Raw genomic sequence first — 17,956 nt, 5'->3', positions numbered from 1 at the left:
TGTACACTTACTTACTTACTTACTTACTTACTTACTTACTTACTTACTGATAACTGGGTCGAATTTAAACATTTAATAAGTCAGCAAAGGTCCGATTATGAGATGTCACTAAAAGATTATCCTGAGTGATTTTCCTGAAAGGTGATCTTTCCTCTGCTCCGCCCCTTGCCTCCCATTTGTACAAAGCTAACCGCATATATTATTTGATGTTTCTGTAGCAGACAATAATCATACAAAAGTGAGCTCATCTGAAGAATCCATCTTTTTGCCACACCAGCTATCCTTCAAAACGTGGTGGGGAGGCAGAGGCTAAGCATAGCCGACGTCGTATCAACGCTCTGTTGTTGTAATGCGGAACTCCCACCTGGGGAGGGCGATAGAGGCTTTGCACTAACTTTAAAAAAAAAAAACAGTTAAGATGTTAAAAACCAGTACGTGTGACTGTGTACCCTGCGCAAACTGATTTTTTATTTCTTGCTCTGTTTCCAAATCCATAAATAAACCTAGATGAATACAGGCTTTGGATAAAGCTATGCGGCCGTCCACATCGTCGTGCAAATCCGACAAAAATCGACAAGCGCACCGTTACTATCACAGACATCTGCTTTGGGTGCAGAAATTTTCTTTTTTTTAAATGTAACTCAGATCTCAGATCAAGGCAACATATGCTTGTTCTTTATGTGCCGACATATTTCTGATCGGACATATTTTATGCAAGAGCATTTTACTGGATTAATGGTAATTAGTAAGGTCAGTCTAAATGAATAAATATGATATTTCTGTAGGTGTAGGTAGTAAAAATACACAAATTTTAAGTCATCTGTGTGTTTTTTTACGGTAGCAAAAGAAAGTCAACAATGTTTACTTGTTTTAAGAAATATCGCAAAGTGAAATTCTCCTGTTCTATTGGCAGATGCTTTTTGCTTAATTTAATATATTCCTCATTCAATTATTAATTAATTATCGTTATTTTATTTTTTAAACAGTGCAGACATGGTTATGTGTGTGGTGTCTTGTGTTGATCATCTGGAGTACACCAAATATTAATATAAGAGCAGTAAGAATACACATGCAGAGGTTTTCCTTCATATATATACATTTTAAAGAAAAGAAAAAAAAAAGTGATTTTTCAAAATGGCTACGTGTGTATCCCGCTTCAGCGAAAGGTCAATTGCTTATCAAATACTTCATGCTTGCCATAGTGTGATGAATGACTGTTTGTAGTCTAAAGGTGTGTGTGAGCGAGTGAGGCCTTGAATTCTGTAGTCTGGATTGTGACAGCAGGCAGAGGAAAAAATTAGCCTGGCTGAAAAGTTTAAAAAAAAAAAAAAAAAAAAAAGGCAGTCAATAACAGGAACTCAATCAAACTAGGCCGGTTTCCGGTACGCTGTGCACTCGGAGCCCGCCTGGCCTGACAGAGGCTGGCTCGCTGAAAGACTGCCTGGCTTCAGGTCAGCCTTCGCACTTGGCTCCCTCAGACCGCCACGCTCATTTGTACCTCGTCTGGATGAGGTTTCACTTTATATTCGGCCGGGCAAAAGAAATGTGCCCGACGCCCTGCTGCCATGTGCCAAAGAAAGTAGAAGCCTCCAGTCAGGTTAACGCCACACAAAGCTTGCTTTTTTATCCGGCGATTAAAAATAGATTGGGTTGAAGTGAATGAAAACCTCAAGCGCTGGTGAAGTTAAACACAGCGTCGTGAAACTGCTTAATTATTGGGATTAAAGCAGAGGCCAATATCAACATGTTTTAAAGGACATCCAAACAAACAAATGAACACGTAAAACCACTTTTGCTCCACTGTCAGTTTACACAGGACGATGAAACTAGCTAGGAAAAATACTAGTGTTAGCAATAACATGAATTATGGTTTTGCTTTCAGAGAGTAAAGGAAGCAAGCGACTTAACACTGTTGTGAAATTTGGTGTCCAAATGTTTTGCCATTCTTGCAAAGGGGCTCCTTGGTTGACGACGATCCCACCGTATGAGGTTTCGAGGTTATGAACGAGTTTGCGCGCCCCTGCAGTTAGCAGCATACTTTCTACTTTTCATTTGATTGTTTTATATTTACGGCTCAGAAGTATTTTGCACAAATATTTACTTTAATTATGACTACTGCTGCATTAGTGTAGGTTCGTAATAGACTGCGGCGCATTAAGTCTTCCAAATTCTATATTCGAATCATGTTACGAACGGACCGACATTGTAAACCGAGGAGCCCCTGCAGTTTTTTTTACTTAATTCTGTATATCGTTTTTAACTATCAGTCTTGCGAATGCTATACAAGTATAACTACACTACTGTATATGACTAATAAAAGTATAGTTAGGTCAAATCAATTCTTCGAATGAAAGCCTTCTTCTTTATCCTTGGTATGTTTTGTGAATGAATTCTCATAAAGAGGCAGAATTATAAAGGTTCATCTCAATAAATTAGATGAATAATGAATGAATAAACTCTTGAAGTGAAATTCAAATGTTATATAGAGTTACTACAAACAGAGTGAAATATTTCATATAAGATGTTATTGTAATTTTGGTGGTTATAGCATGCACCTGGATCAAAAACCCACAATTTACCATGTGAAAAAAATGTGGAAAATAAAAATTCAAAAAAGCAAAAAAATATTGCTTTCGAACTTAGGTAGGAATTGGCCTTCTGAGCAGTATTTTTGTGTATTTGTTGAATTGGTATAAATGTCATTAATTGAGCGTCGAGGGCGCACTTGGAGTGAATGTCCGAACGTACCTACTGTGTCGGTGAAGTAAATGCATGAAGGCATGCTAGCTTGGTCGCTTGATTTGTGCGTTGCTAACTTGGTTCCCCCGCTTCCTAGGAGAACACACCAACTTGTAGCCAGACAAAAAGCAGATGTGTTTCCCAACTCTTATCTTATGTGAAACCCTTCAAGGGCAATATATGAAGAACTTGCATCTCCACAATATTGGAAGAGTGGGTCGTCCACATGCTCGGATTCCACGTCCACTGTCACCACCCCCCACCTTGTTTAGTCTGCGTGTCTGCGGCTATCAGCTCACCGCCGCGCGGAGACGCATTAGCGCCGCGAAACCAAACCAGAAGCGGGAAATGTGAGACCTTCGTGGCCACGTTTCACCTGTTGGTCAAACAAAGAAACACCTTAGTACACATTTCCTGCCCAAAAAATGCTTTCAATGTCATCTTTTGTGAGGTGGTCCTTCAACTTTTGCAGGTATTTTTCATACATTTTACGATGGTAATAGAGTATAATTGCGACAATTAAAATGTGTTCCTGGGTCAAATTGTTGCTGTCCTAAAATTATTATGACGTACGTGAAGTAAGGACATTTTATTTATACAGCACTTTTCACTGAGAGGACTCACAACGCATTGAATGGAATATGCGTTTATTCTTAGGTGGCAAAATTAAAATAAAAAAGCAAAACAAATAGAGTTATTTCTCTGGTTCTCGCTGAACCGAGTTCTTTTAATCATGTAAAGCACATTGCGTTACCTTGTGTATGAGTTTTGCTGTTGTCCCTGAAAATCTGTGGTGTCCCTTGAGGCTTTTCTGCTTTCGAAGTTCCACCGCGCCAATTAGCTTGGTGGCTATTAGCATTGCGCCAGCTAGCATGCGGTATTCTGTGTGGTCTTGATGCAGACTTGTGTTTGAAGGGCATAAAAACTGTGGATTGTGTGTAAACAACATTTTGACTGACACCTTGATTTGCAGAAATACACCAAGCAATTTCCCCATGCTGCGAGAGCATTCCTTTTTTTCCGCACCTTGTTTTTCAAATAAAATGAAGAATGATCATCTCACAAATGTTTAAACTTGTCCGTGCATAAACCCTATATGCATTTTCAAATTGAAAAGTAAATTTTGGAAAGTTTAGAAATTCACATCTTTAAAGTGTGCTTCTTAAATGCTTGTTTACACAAATTGTGCTCCCTGGAATGCCTGCCCACCCATCAAATGTAAAATTAGCAGGGGGGATAAAACTACACCAAATCCAAACAGTAAAGCAGAACTGCCCTGAGTTTTGCTCGATGCACAGAATAGCGTTAGCTAACAATATTAGCTTCTAATAAGGGGCAAACTTGATTGCTCAGTGTCATTGTCGACGCAGCGTTTGCGGGGGAGAAATTTCTATTTGCCTTAAGTGTCCATTGCATGCGCCAAATACATGGGTCCTTTTCGTAATTGACACGTGTAATTTGGCAGCTTTGTGATGAAGTGCTGCGTCCACAAGTGAAAATTGAATCCATGACGACTTGTAGCGGCTAGCGTGTTCGTCGCAGTTAGATGTCGCTTATTTCAATTACGGGCAGCCACCCTTGGCTCCCGCCCTAGTTGTCATGGTAACAAAATCTGTACTCACCATTGGCCCTGCAATAAGTGGGGTGACGAGGGCTGGCTCACTTGCATTACAAAGTGTACTATAATTCTTGATCCTTGAGGTATTTTAACAAAAACATGTCACAGACGTGTTATTATTGTTTTCAATTCTTCAAAAGTTGCAATGTCTTCTTTGAAGGTTTTTGTCCTCTCACGTCAAGATCCATATTGATTTTAATTATAATCTGATCCCAAAATGACTGAGGCTACTGTTCTGTATCACTCTCTATTTGGAAGTACTGTACATTCCTATTCGATACTGAACTGCGTGTAAACGGAAAAGACAGGCGCTTGAGGTAACTGAGTGAAATGACCCACAGCCACTCGTGTTCCTCTTACAAAGCCCCCAAAGGCATTCCCATCCTGGGCTGTCATGTTGGCGCCACCCACAGGCCAAACAATCCATGTGCGCTTACACACAAAAAGTCTAATGAGCTCAGAGCTGATGAAGTGATCAAAATGTATCAAAAGCAGATTTAACAAAAAAAAAAATATATATATATATATATATATATATACAGTTGTTTATCTTGTTCCTCCTCGTGAGAGGGACAAAATATTTAGAAACGCCCTCATGATAATGAACGCACTATTGTCACACTTACCATCACTGGTACGCTTCTGTGGTGCCATCACAAAACAAAAAAAAGCAAAAGAAAAAGCTCCTTGAAGATTGAGGCATATTCTTCTTGAAGACTTTGGTTGAACTCCTAATTGTGCCACTTTTGAATGTGACACTTTATTGTTAAATGAATGCCTGTTTTTATTTTTTATTTATTTATTTATTTTTTGGGGGGGGGGGTTTAAAAAAAAAAAAATCTTTTTTTTTTTTCTTCTATTCATCACATTCGGCTGTGTTGTGTCTACCTAATGAAGTGTCGGGCAAGCGTACGGCCATGTGTTTATCCCGTCGCATTTCTCACACTCTTCAGTCGACCGTGTTAAGGAGCGACGACTTCAAGCTAATTAAATAAGCGGCGACCCTGCGGACGGCCTCTCCGAGGGATTTGGATATGATCTGCGGAGAACGCTCCTCTGAGGGCAAACACAGCCAATTTAGAACCATTTCATGCTCTGCGCTTCAGCACACACAAAGATGGAGGCCACACACACACACAAAAACGCATACATACATACAAACACACCAGAGAACTTGAGCTTAAACACATTTTCAAATTGCCTTCTGTAAAGCTGGAGGGGGGTGAGGGGGTGGGGGGGGCTTCACTGAATGACAGTATCTTTTATGAGTTAAAAAACACAAAGGTCAAAACCAAAACACATTTCAACTTCACATACAGTGCAACCGCTAAAGTCAAATTCCGGAAATAATTGCCGTCATAAAACTTTTATTTACTGTACAGGCCATGTTTTGAGTCAAATTTGAACGTTTTCCAAACGTAAAGAAAAGTTGACCACAGCACAATAGAATTACAGAAAAATAAAAATGTTCACCCTTTGATGATGACACGTAAGTAGGTGCAAGTCGACTTTGCACGTCGTGCTTTTTAACATTCCTATCACAACGTCAACTGCTCAACAACACAATCACACAAAACAAAATGCAAGTCAAACCATTCGGCTTTAAATGACAGGCGACAGCTGCACACCGAAATGATGAGGGAGGCTTTCTGAGGTCTGCTCAATTTTGTTTTTTAACATTCTTAACTGTGCAAAAACAAGTCCGCTGCTGTGTATCAATACAATATAAAACAACAAATAAAGTCAAATTGCTCAACTTCTCAGTCTTTCTGGGATGCGTAGATTTCACGCGTCGTACCTTTTAACAATAGTAACGCAACACACCAGTACAAAAAGATGCTTTGTGATTTTTAATCTGTCGTACAAATGTGAATAAATAAAAGTTATTCAAAGAATAATGGAAAAAAAAATGAATAACGTAAACATACTCTGATGACGTGACAGACGCTGTTCTTGAAAGAAAATAGACTTCAAAGATTGTGCATTTGAACACTCTTTGGTCTCTATTTTCACAGACGACACATCTGGCATAGCAAAAGCTAGCGAATTTTGAATTTTGTGCAAGCGCAAGGCTCGCTTCGAGAGTTTGCCAATTTGGCAGACCGGTCTACGACATGCGCCCGGCGGAGTGACAATTTGGTAGCAGGAAGTCAGTCTAAACTGACGTGTGCTGAAACCACATCTAAATCTTGCCGCAGCTGGTCTAACGCAATTTTGGTGCATTTGATCAGGGCACAGGCAGACAGAAAATGTAAACCCTCTGAATCCCAGTAGAAATCAATTCATTTTATGCATTATTGTTATCATTATTACACGTTATACATGAGGTCCTGGTCATATTAGTTATTTGGTAAATTAGCCCCATGAATGGCTCACTTAAAGAAACATTTGTGAACTTGGGCCGATAACAAAAGGTTTACTCGACTCTTTACTTGAGTCACACTTGATGGGTGGTCAGGGACTCCAGAGACCCAACTAGTTTGTATACAAACATTAAAAAGTACATTTTCCATACTATGTCCCCTGTAGACATCATGCAAACAAGTCATTTATACAGTCAATAAGATGTTTTTTTTCTTGGGTACAAATGTTCACACGACTTTAACGTGGCTGGAGATGCTTGAGGTTAGACAGAAAAAAAATCACTGTGTGTGTGTGGGTGTGTGTGTGTTTTATTACATGCCTCAGTGATCCAGGAAAGGGAAAGCATATGTCTCGCTGAAATACGATCTAATTCGAATTATCTGCCGACGCTGTGGCCTGTTTTAACCTCTCAAATGAATCACACAAATGTCCATCCTAATTCCACGTGTGTTATATGTCATACAAATGTCTTCTTCTTATGCTTCCTCTTGTGTGAGCAGAACGTTACTGCTCGGACTCTTTTTACAGCTGCCTGTAGGAGAAGCCGTGAGTTGATCGGAAGACGATCCAGGACGACAAACCCCTGATGACTGCTTCTCAGTGTATGAAAAATTAGTACACTACTTTGAATTTTAAAAACCACGTATGTAAATATATATATATATATAGACTTTTCTATCAGGCAAGTGATTCGTTAGCTCATCTGCCTCCCAGGTTCTGAGTTCAACTCTCGGCTCCGGCATCCCTGCGTGGAGTTACCGTGTTCTCCCCGTGCTTGTGTTGGTCCCGCATTCCAAGACCACATTGTTCATAGGTGTGAATGGTTGTTCGTCTACACGTGCCCTGGAATCGACCACGGCCTCGCCAAAGTCCGGCCGGGATAAGCTCCGGCTCACCCGAGACCCAAATGAGGACGTGCACTCTAGAAAATGGATGGATGGACTTTCGATCATACTAGCTGCAAAGTAATATATTTCCCGTTTTACAGTTTTAACCGCTGCACTACATCACGACTAACTTTCATCTTTTTCCACAAATGAACTAAATCACTCCCCGGCCCCTGGTGCAAATCTCACCTCATCTGTCTTGATCGCCAGAGAGCCAGCGCAGTTGGCGGCCATCTATGGTAGTTCGCGGTGGCTACCTCAAGTGGCAACAAAGACGTGTAATAAAAGGTGCGCGCAGGTAAATCACTTCTCAGGCGGGCTACATTTGTGAAACAGGCGGCGTGCACAACATGTGGTTTTACATTAGATTCGATTTTTGTTTGATTTGGATCACGTTCAAATTTCAAATGTAAGTAACCGTGCTTCTCAACATGGGCCACAAATGGTATTCAGTATCGTTATGCCGTTGTTCCCCTCATAGTGTCATTGAGCTGAATCGATATGTTTAATGATTTTTTTATGATACATGCCCGCTGGGGTACCTTGTGGTCGAAGTGTTTTTTTTTTGTCGCCCCGACATGCTTCATGGTTGAAGTTTGAATTCCAGCCAAAAGCATATGAAAAATTGGTATTGGTTATACAGTTTATTGTCACTCTCGTGCAGAAAGCTCATAGGACCGAATTTGGTTAATTTCATATTTTTTTCACTAAGTATACTATTGGTCAGTCCTTCATGTGGGTCTGTTATTTTTCAAAATTTTTGACCAATCTTAAGTGTGGAAAATGTCTTGCTCAATGTTTTGGGGGGGGATATCCTGAAAAGTGATTTGTAGTTCTGCCCGACGACAGCAATGTTTTGTGAACTAATATATAATCTAAGCAGTTATTTAGACGGGTGTTTATTTATTCATTATACTGACTATTAAGTGACCGTCGCATCGCTTGCTGTCGTTAGGTTGTTCATAGTTGCACACGTTATAGTCAATTGTTTAATTTTGCACGCCGGATCATCCTAGATGGTCTGATCTGATACATAACCATGCTTAATTAATTAAGCAGCCTCTGGTTGGGAAGAAAAAGTTTGGAAAATGAATTCAGGACTTCTTTGAGTTCCTCCTCCATCTGCTGACTAGAAAGCTAAGCCGCGACTCAGGGCGCTACACTGCTTGAGCTCTAGTGGCTTTCTTCTTCCCAGGGCGGCCCGCAGAGGCTGCTGACTCGGCATTTTCATCCCTCTATGCTTCCTCCGTCCCTCTATCCCCCGGTGTCCTGTTTACACGCTGCGGCTCTGCCACCTCGGAGACAATCCAGACCACCGAGGTCCTGCGGGCCCGAACGGCCGACGACGCCTCTCGCCATGGGAACAGAAGGGAGTGGGTGTGGCCTAATGTGAGTGACATGACCGTTAAAAGTGAGCGTTGTGCACCATTTGCTGCAAAATGGGAGGCAAAGGGTGCAATGCCCCTCACAACGGTGCTGCGCTTTACGATATGCATTTCATATTTAACACAGAGCAGTGATTCAGTTACAGAATCAATGCATATGATGATGCGTGAATAAGCAACGTACAATGGAACCTGAGATGTTGCACATAATCGAAATTGTTTTCATTTCAAAACCTGAGAAAATCATGTGAAGTGAATTAATGCACCAACATGAAACCTTCATTACTGGCATTTACATTCATATATTTCAATATATCCACACTCTCTCCTTTTATGGTCACCCGTTATCCTGTCTTTGTTGCAATCCGCTCCTTCCCTGACAATCGCACCGTGTTTTTGTGGTTCTATCAAATGTAGTACGGTACAGTATATTGTACGTGGAGCCTCACAACCATCACGTGACCGGAGAGTGCGTTTTGGTAAATAAAATTACACGCAGCCAGCGCGCCAATGTGCTCTTCTCTCCCTGCCCGCTATGTACCACTATGTACCAGTTCTAGGCAGGACACGCCCTGCTGCAATATGATTGGCTGCTGACTTGGGACATACTTGAAGTCACTTCCCAACACGGAAAATGAAAGCAACTAAACATATCTTTTTGCTAAGGAAAATTATAATAGCAATGCATAGTGACTTGGATACATAACGTTAATCTGATTACCGGTCTGGAAATAGTAACACGTTAGATTACTCGTCAAAAAAGTGGTCGTGTTAGAATTCAATAGAGCTCATACCTCACCCCACACGAAAAGATCATCGCTCAGGATAATGTTTAAGAAGCCGCCGATAATTGGGCCGATGACAGGGAGAGAAAAAAGAAAATGCTTAAATTATTAGAATGCTCGACTTTGCGGCAATCAAACTTTCCAGTGAGCATGGCTTGCATATATCCTTTTCTAATGATGATTTTGCTCTACCTAATCCGTCTATATCGCCACAAGTGGTTACGTGATGAGGAAAAAGGATGAGTGTAATTGGGTTTTGGGAGAAATTTGCACATCTGTGATGTTGTTTCGTAAACTGCTGTCAGGAGTGAAAATGCATATGAGAGTGACTACCGGAACTGTAATTTCTTTAAAACGCCACATCGGACATCTTCCTCCGTCAGGCGTCAAAGCGATTTCTTCCTGCAGATTCTATACACTGATACACTTTCTATAAGTTCTGCTTGACGGGAGGTTTTCTTACCATCCTGCTTGGGTTTCCCCTCTACAGTAATGAAAGTCAGGAGATATGTTGTTTTTAACAGAAAGCTGGCAGGGGGCACCTTTCGCTCGGCAAAAGTTCTTTCCCAGACTTTCAAGCGCCCTCTGCTGCAAAAACGCCCCCCACCGCCCCCAATGATGACATCTATTTTTGCCCCGGGTGGTCCTTGCGTCGAACTCTGTGACAGCGAGCCCTCGTAAATGTAAGAAAATAGCGACGGCCCCAATTTGAGGGCGGTTAAAAAACGTTCCGCTTGGTGTCCGTCTGTCAGCGAGCCGTCGAAAAGCAAAGCAGCGCACCCGCCTATTGAAGGCCATTCTCGAAACAGCTCACTGCCAAGACATTGTATTCTCTGCGAGAGGCCCGCCACTGTGGAATGATGTAATGAGTAGTGTAGCCAGTGGAGAGTAAAATAGGGCGTTGTATAAGAGGTGCTCTGTGGCTACTTTTGCTGGAGTCGATGGTCATGTGGGGTTAAAGAGAGACTGCCGGAGGAAGTCGAGGGCGCTGAGAAGGCCGGTGGGACGGGGGTGGCAGGTGTGTGTGAGTCTGTGCGCGCTCATTTTCTGCTGACTTTTGGGAAAGTGGTTTCCTGCTTCGGGGCAATCAGCAGCATTTCGTTATGGGTCTGCTGCATGGTTCTGATGGGTTCTGCTTGTCAGACTTGAGGTTTGCTAAGAGGAAGCCAGTTGGACCGTGTGGGAGGGGGTGGGAGAGGCGAAGTCGGTGGAGTTTTTTAAAATGACCAATACCCTCTTTTGTGCTAAAATGTACCCCCATAGCTAGCTTCACAATGCTACGTTGCCTGCCTGCTAACAGGATTAAAAGTATGTGAACATTACCTCAAGCTCTCCTTGAAGAATTGGCAGCTCAAACTGTCCTCTCCTCTCCCCCCAAATCATATCAGAGCTTTTAATTGGCCCAAAGGTGAGACAAGGAGAAGTTTGCGCTGGTCTGCAAATGTAGATATGCGCCTTTGTTGTTGTTTTTGTTTGTGCTACCCTTATACAGTCCTTTGAGGTTTTATTTGTTTGAATTGTATGGCATTATCAGATCAAATGTTCTTGCATCCGTGTATAGCCCCCGAGCCGTAAATTCCCCACCCCTGTATAGAATGACCCAAGAGTTCTTGCTTGAACGTGCAAAAAGACCTCCACCGATGCTATAGTAGAAAATAAGTTTCACAACTAAAGTCTGTTTGAAAAACAACAAAAGTGAGCCCAAAAAGTGAGACAAAAGCTGGAACAAGGACTCCAAATGTTTGTGTTGAGTCTTTAGGGGTTTGACAGCCGCCGGATGCGAGTGGACCATTGTTAGTCACTCCAAATGGCACCTGACTGGTACAACTTCCTCCTCTCCCACCAGCTTACACACACACACGCAAACAAACAACAACCAATTGTGCCACATTCCGCACGACCGCTAAATAAAACAATGGCTCGAAATGTCAATTTAGACGTTTTCAACAATTCATGATGATTCTATGATGATGAAAATCTCCCACAGAGACAGCCAAGCATTCACATCATCACGAAGTGGGAACTGAACCCATGCTGCAGAGGAGTGAACCACTCCACCATAAGTGAGCAAATGAATGATCAGATCCATCCGATTTCAGTGCCGCTTATCCTGTTCAGGGTCGCGGGGTGCTGGACCCAAATCCCGCTGACTTCGACTGCCCCCCGAACTGTTTGCCAGTCAGTCAATATTGTTGTTGATATTTAATTTTAAATAGTTAATAGGATATATTGTACTCCATAAAGTGCTTACACTGCACAAAAGGTAGCCTAATGAATTATTTTCATGCTACCTGCATTACTGTTATTGCTGACATTTCCCTGTTCACCCGTTCGTAATCTTTGTCGTCTAAATAAACACAAACATTCCAGTTTTGCACACAGGTAAAGCGTGTACGTCAAAATCTTTGTGCGGTCAAAAGTGGATTTGGGCCCAAGAATGCACCGCTCCACTTTTTCAATATTTTCCTGTTTCCTCTGTCTACAAAGTCAAATGGGTTCAGACGATGGCAGGGCGCAACAAGGCCAGACAAACAGCACACCAGGCAATGTATCTTTTTGATGTTGCTTTTATATATATATATATATATTTTTTTTTTTTTTTTTTAATTTTTTTTTTTTAGGTTGAGAACAGCCTGTAAATACATTTTTACATTTTAATGAGACCAAATAGCTTCTGCGGTTCTGCAAAGTGGACCTGGAATTATGTCCCAATAGACCCCGTCCTCCCAGGAATCCAGTAGGCTTCCATAGTTAGTACGTCTTGCTCTGTAATCAGTATAAAATTGACATCTTTATGATTGAATGCTACGAAAATAATAGGCCCTAACCAATTTGAAAAGGTGTCAAAATGGGGCGTTTTCACTTCAGCGTGTCCGCCATGCTTGTGGAGCATGTTACGGCGGCGCTACTTGTCTTAACTTTTCACATGAGAAAATGAATCCCAACGACGTTAGGATGTAAAACCTATACCTTACTCTATATTTTTTCATTACAAAAGTCCTAAAAGTTGGAATCTGCTGCTAATTCTTCTCTGAATTGTGTCGCTTCTACCTTGGTCATGGATGAGGGGTGGAGTTCATACAACATGCATGAGGGGACAATGAGGACTTCACACATCGTGGCAGAGGGAGGGAAGGATGGGTGGACAAAGGGATGGAGAAAGGGATGCACGGACAGAAGGAGAGACTTTTTATTTTAAAAACTATATCTCCATCCCTTCATTTTCTTCACCTCAGTATGAACCTCATCACCGGTCCTCGGGATGCATCACGTGTTTGCGCGGTGGTAAAGCCGTCACGTTGCGGCCTTCGGGCTGCCTTGTGCTCTGTCTTCAGCGGCCTCTCCCCGCTGCGGCGACGCCGCTCATCCCCCAGGGAGGACACCCGCTGCAGGTGGGACGGGAGAACGCGACTGTTTGTCATGTACGCCACGAACACTCAAACGTGTGACCCGCATCTGCGCCACTGTGACACGTGAATGTTGTGTGGGCCAGGCATTTGAGGGCAGTATAAAACGTGGCTGAGGGGATTTTTGGTGGCAGGAAAGCTGGATGTTGGGGTGGAGGAGGACGTCACGGCTGACGGGTGGACGACGAGTTCAGACGTCACGGGTGACGGGTTGAGGTGGGGTTCATACGTTACGGTGGAAGGGTCAAGGAGGAGTTCATACATCATGGCCGAGTGGTCAAGGAGGAGTTCATATGTCGTGGCGGACGGGCAGAGGCCACGTTCATACGTCTCGGTTGACAGGGGGAGGAGTCGATACGCCATCCACGACAGGTTGAAGAGTTCATACGTCACGGATGAGGGGTGGAGGATGGGTTCTTCCGTCTGACTGGAGAGCTCCAAAATGACGTGATCTTGTTAAGCGCAGACACAAGAACAAGATTGTTGAATTCGTGTTTGAACAAAGCAATGGATGCAAAAGGGTGACATGCGCACACGTGCACACGCGCGCAGCGGCAGCCATGACGGATGGCGTCTCTCTCAGACGCTCAGCGGGGCCGGCAGACTGAACAGAGACCCCGTGCGGGCGTCGGGGTGAGTCTGAGGGACGAGTAAATAGAAACCCGATGGAAAAAGCGCCGGCAGCGTGGGAGCGCCCGACCGGCGGCGAGGGTTCGACTCGGAGATGAGAGCGGATGACCCGAACACCCCACGGAGCGAGTCACCGCATCATCTGCTTCTCTTTTTATTACATGTACATTAGACCGCTCGCCTTTAACTTGTATACCAAAACACGTGCCTTTTGGACAGCTGTACAAATATGAATGTACTAAACACTCTACAAAATACAGAAATTCTCACTTTACAAAGAAAATAATGCTGAGTTTTGATCAGTGGGCATTGTAAAGCAGTTGTAATATTGTGCTTGTAGTTCGCAGCGGTGTAGAACTGCACGACACGACACGATCGCATTCAGAGCTGTTTCCCATAGTTTGCTTCGCTTCTACGGTGAAATCAACTAACAAACACAAGGCAGGCAACCGTTTTTTGCTAACTTGACCTTGAGTCTAAATGGGCTGCTAAACTCGAAGTCTTGTGAGTCGATAAGGATCGTTGAACAATTATCATGAAATATATCATATTGCATATACCATATTATATTATGTACCATATTTATCATGAAAGGGTGGAACATGGATGGGAGAAATTATGACAAATATTATGCGAACCAGAATGCAAAACATGTTAGAACTTTTGGGAGCTTGTACGCCAGATTATATTGAAAGTTACATTTAAAATGTAACAGTATATTTCACTCAGTGTAGGATGTTTAATTGAGATCCAATACAAAAACGGTATCAAACTTAACAAAAATGTTCACTTTTGATTGACGCTGACCGAGAGTTGCTTATTAGATTATTTGTTGTTTCTAAAAATAACTTTCATGGAGGTGAAAGAAGGACCCAAAATGCCAGAAACCTCTGGTTCAGGCGACCATCCATTTGTAGTGAAGGGGTGTAGAGCACCTGCTCTGGCGGTTCATCACTTATTTTAAATGTTAAAACTGATTTAGGCCCGCTTCATCGCATACCGTAGCACCCCCCCAGGTGGTCATGGCGATGAAAGCCGTAATGTGCATTTGCATGAGACAGAACCAAAACGAAGTGATTTTAACCAGAGTGTGAATGTTATTTGCAGTGTAATTCTTTATGCCATGTGGACATCTTTTAATGGGAGAACATCAGAGACCTTTTATGATGAAAGACTCTCGGGGCGATAAATTGCATAATATGGCTCCTTCAAATTGTGCAGGTGTGCCTAATGTTATGGCCGGCGAGTGCACATTTGCTTGTTGTCATGTCAGCGTGTGACGACACCGGTCCCTCGGTTAACCCAATCCCAACCCTCAAATCAGAACCACCTGCCCGTCGGCAGGTCCTCGCTGGTTTTGCGGACCTTCTTGTAGCGAGCGAGCGAACACTCCTTGTTTGGACTAACGTCGGGGTCCGCTCCGGGGATCTTACATGAAACGTGGAATCTCACCCTTCCCATACCCTCCGAAAACTCCTCCTGGCCCCGTCTCCTCCCTTCTGCAGCGGGGGGCTCCGTATTTTTTAATTAGGTACAGGAAACTCTTGTTACAAAGGACACTTTCTTGGTGGATCTGCAGGGGGAGGCTGTGAGAACTTCTCGTCTCCGAGCGGCCTCTCCGGTGTGTGGGTGGTACAGCTCGTACCACCTGTAGATTTGGCTCAATGGTGATTTTATTTTAATTTTTTTTCTCTTTCCCCAAAGCCAAGATGGTTGACTGCAGCGTCAACGTGTCTCTTTTCACATCGTAATATAATTTTATACAGCTGGATCAAGATTTCCACATCACCATGTTTTTTTCCCCTTTTCCAGCGCTAGGATCTTTTTTTTTTTTTTTTTTTTGCTCCGGTGGTCTCTAACTGACAGGAACTCAAGCACTATTTGTTATCTTTAGGCCCAATAAGTCCATCTGGTTTTAGTTTGGCTCTTGGAGATCGCCCCTGGAGATGTGGATGGAGGGGACGGCGAGGCGGTGGAGGGGCAGTGCTTTCTCTCACTCTCGCTTTTCCTCTCGCTCCTCCCAAATTGAATTTCTCACCGTTCTGACCCGGGTCTCGAACCGGGGAGTCCGCGAGCTTGAAGCTGGCTGCCGGGCCTCGGGCTTTGGAAAAGAATATTTGGAAGAAATCAGTATCACCTGTTTTGTCAGGCAAAGTTCTTTATATTCTCAAAAAAAATGTAGCAAACACATCATGAACATGTTATACAGTGAACCCCTGCTATATCATGGTCCATCGTCCATTTCTTTAACTTTTGCCCGAAAACACCACCCATAAAGAAAACCAAATTTTAGCAAGTTCAGCTTCAAACTGTCATATTGTCAATTTGTAGTCATGCGCATTAGTGCAGCATACACAAGAAGTCTGCGAACCTGTTCTCCGGGTTTGGTCACGTGACATTCCGCATATTGATATACAGTGGAGCCTCAATAAAACGGACCACAATATAACGGATATTGGATCAAACAGACCGTCGGGACTGAACAATGTGTCAAAAAATTTTTTCCATTGGTCACTAAAAATGTCATTGACAAAGTTTGTTAGTTCCAGAATTGTCCGCTGTTGTTTACTGGCGCTGTGGCGCAATGCAGGCAGAGAATGGGACTGACCTATTTCCAGGTCACAGATATACAATAATACTAGATCCTCCCAGGCCTACGCAGCGGCCATGTTGTATATGGGGCATTGACGTGGCGCCCATGTGACAATATATATTGCCTATTATAAATAGAGCAGAGAGAGAGCGGCATGGATACGGCGTTACGGAGTACAAAAGTCTTTGGAGTCTGTAACATGCTATTTTTAGGACCGTTTTTTTTTTTTTTTTTTTTTTTTTTGTCAAGCCGTTCACCTTCGGCAACGGATTTGGAACTAGGAAGCACTCTAATTCCTCGCGGCTCATGAAAGTGACTCGCCTACGACGAGTACTGTACGTCAACAATGTCACCAGGACCAAGCATACCCTCGTGCTAAGTTTGGATAAAATGTGAAACTTTCAAACATTTTCAAGCTTTTTTTTTTTTTTTTTTTTTTTTTGTGTGTGTTTGAATGTCACAGACAATCAGCTATATCAGACAACCCCCGGGCCCTATTAGTCCTTTCTATTGATGTTCCACTGTACATTGATATACATATTATTCGCAGAGCAGAGAGAATATACAGTATGTCTGTAAGTATTGTTGTACGCTGTTTGTATGTGTTGCTGCTTTGTTAAAGTAGCAGTTAGTGAATGTTTAGAATTACCGTAACAGCTATGCTAATTTCCGTGAGCCCAACTACAGCTTTTTGCATTTTATGTTAGCATTAAACTCGTGGACTTTCATTCGACGGAATTATATGGTTTGGGTGAAGATTTTTGGTATTTAAATATACAATGTTTGATTCTCTTGTTTTATGTGTCAGTTTCACAGTACGCTTCAACTGGGAGTGAGAAATACACAAGCAAGCGCTCTTTGCCTTCATGTGTCATACACCTTGTTTCACCCCAGTTAACAGGCAGACATAAAAAAAAAAAAAAAAAGCTTCATCACCATCCAAAGTAAACAGCAGGATTCAAACATTAAAGCCACACTGCTACTCCACATTACGTTCAATTTGTGTGTCCAGAGCTTTTTTGTTGTTGCTGCTGTTGCATGAATTCCTCCTTCTCTCTGGGGTGTATTTAATTCTTTGACGACATACAAACTCCTGCGCGTAATCTGAGCCATGATCTGTTCAAACATGAAGCACATAAACACTTCCTTATAGGCCGGAGATGAAAGCGCATATGACTAACTCCTGGAGACTAATAAGGAGCATCTGAGGGAGCTTGTTGTGTATGTGTGTATGCGTGTCCGTGTGTGTGTGCGTGTGCGTGATACAATTTGTTCACCTGAGCAAATATACGGTGAGTGTGTGGAACGGTGATGGTTTAGAAAGAAGGCTTTGACTGAGATACAGTATACAGTATACAGCCTAGGAAGAAAAAAAAAAGTTAGAAAGGAGACTTTTTTTTTTTTTTTTTTGCTGAGGTCACAGGAAGGGTAGGAAATGCGAGAGTTTGGTGAGGTGAATGTGACGATTTCAAGCTACATTGCCACAAAGTATACAGTATGTTTGATGCAGCCGTGTCCTGTCAAAAAAAAAAAAAAAAGGACACTGAG

The sequence above is a fragment of the Phycodurus eques genome, chromosome 13 (assembly GCF_024500275.1).
Source record: "Phycodurus eques isolate BA_2022a chromosome 13, UOR_Pequ_1.1, whole genome shotgun sequence".
Classification (NCBI taxonomy): Eukaryota; Metazoa; Chordata; class Actinopteri; order Syngnathiformes; family Syngnathidae; genus Phycodurus; species Phycodurus eques.
The sequence above is the reverse complement of the archived record's forward strand: the minus strand, read 5'-3'. Positions refer to the sequence as shown.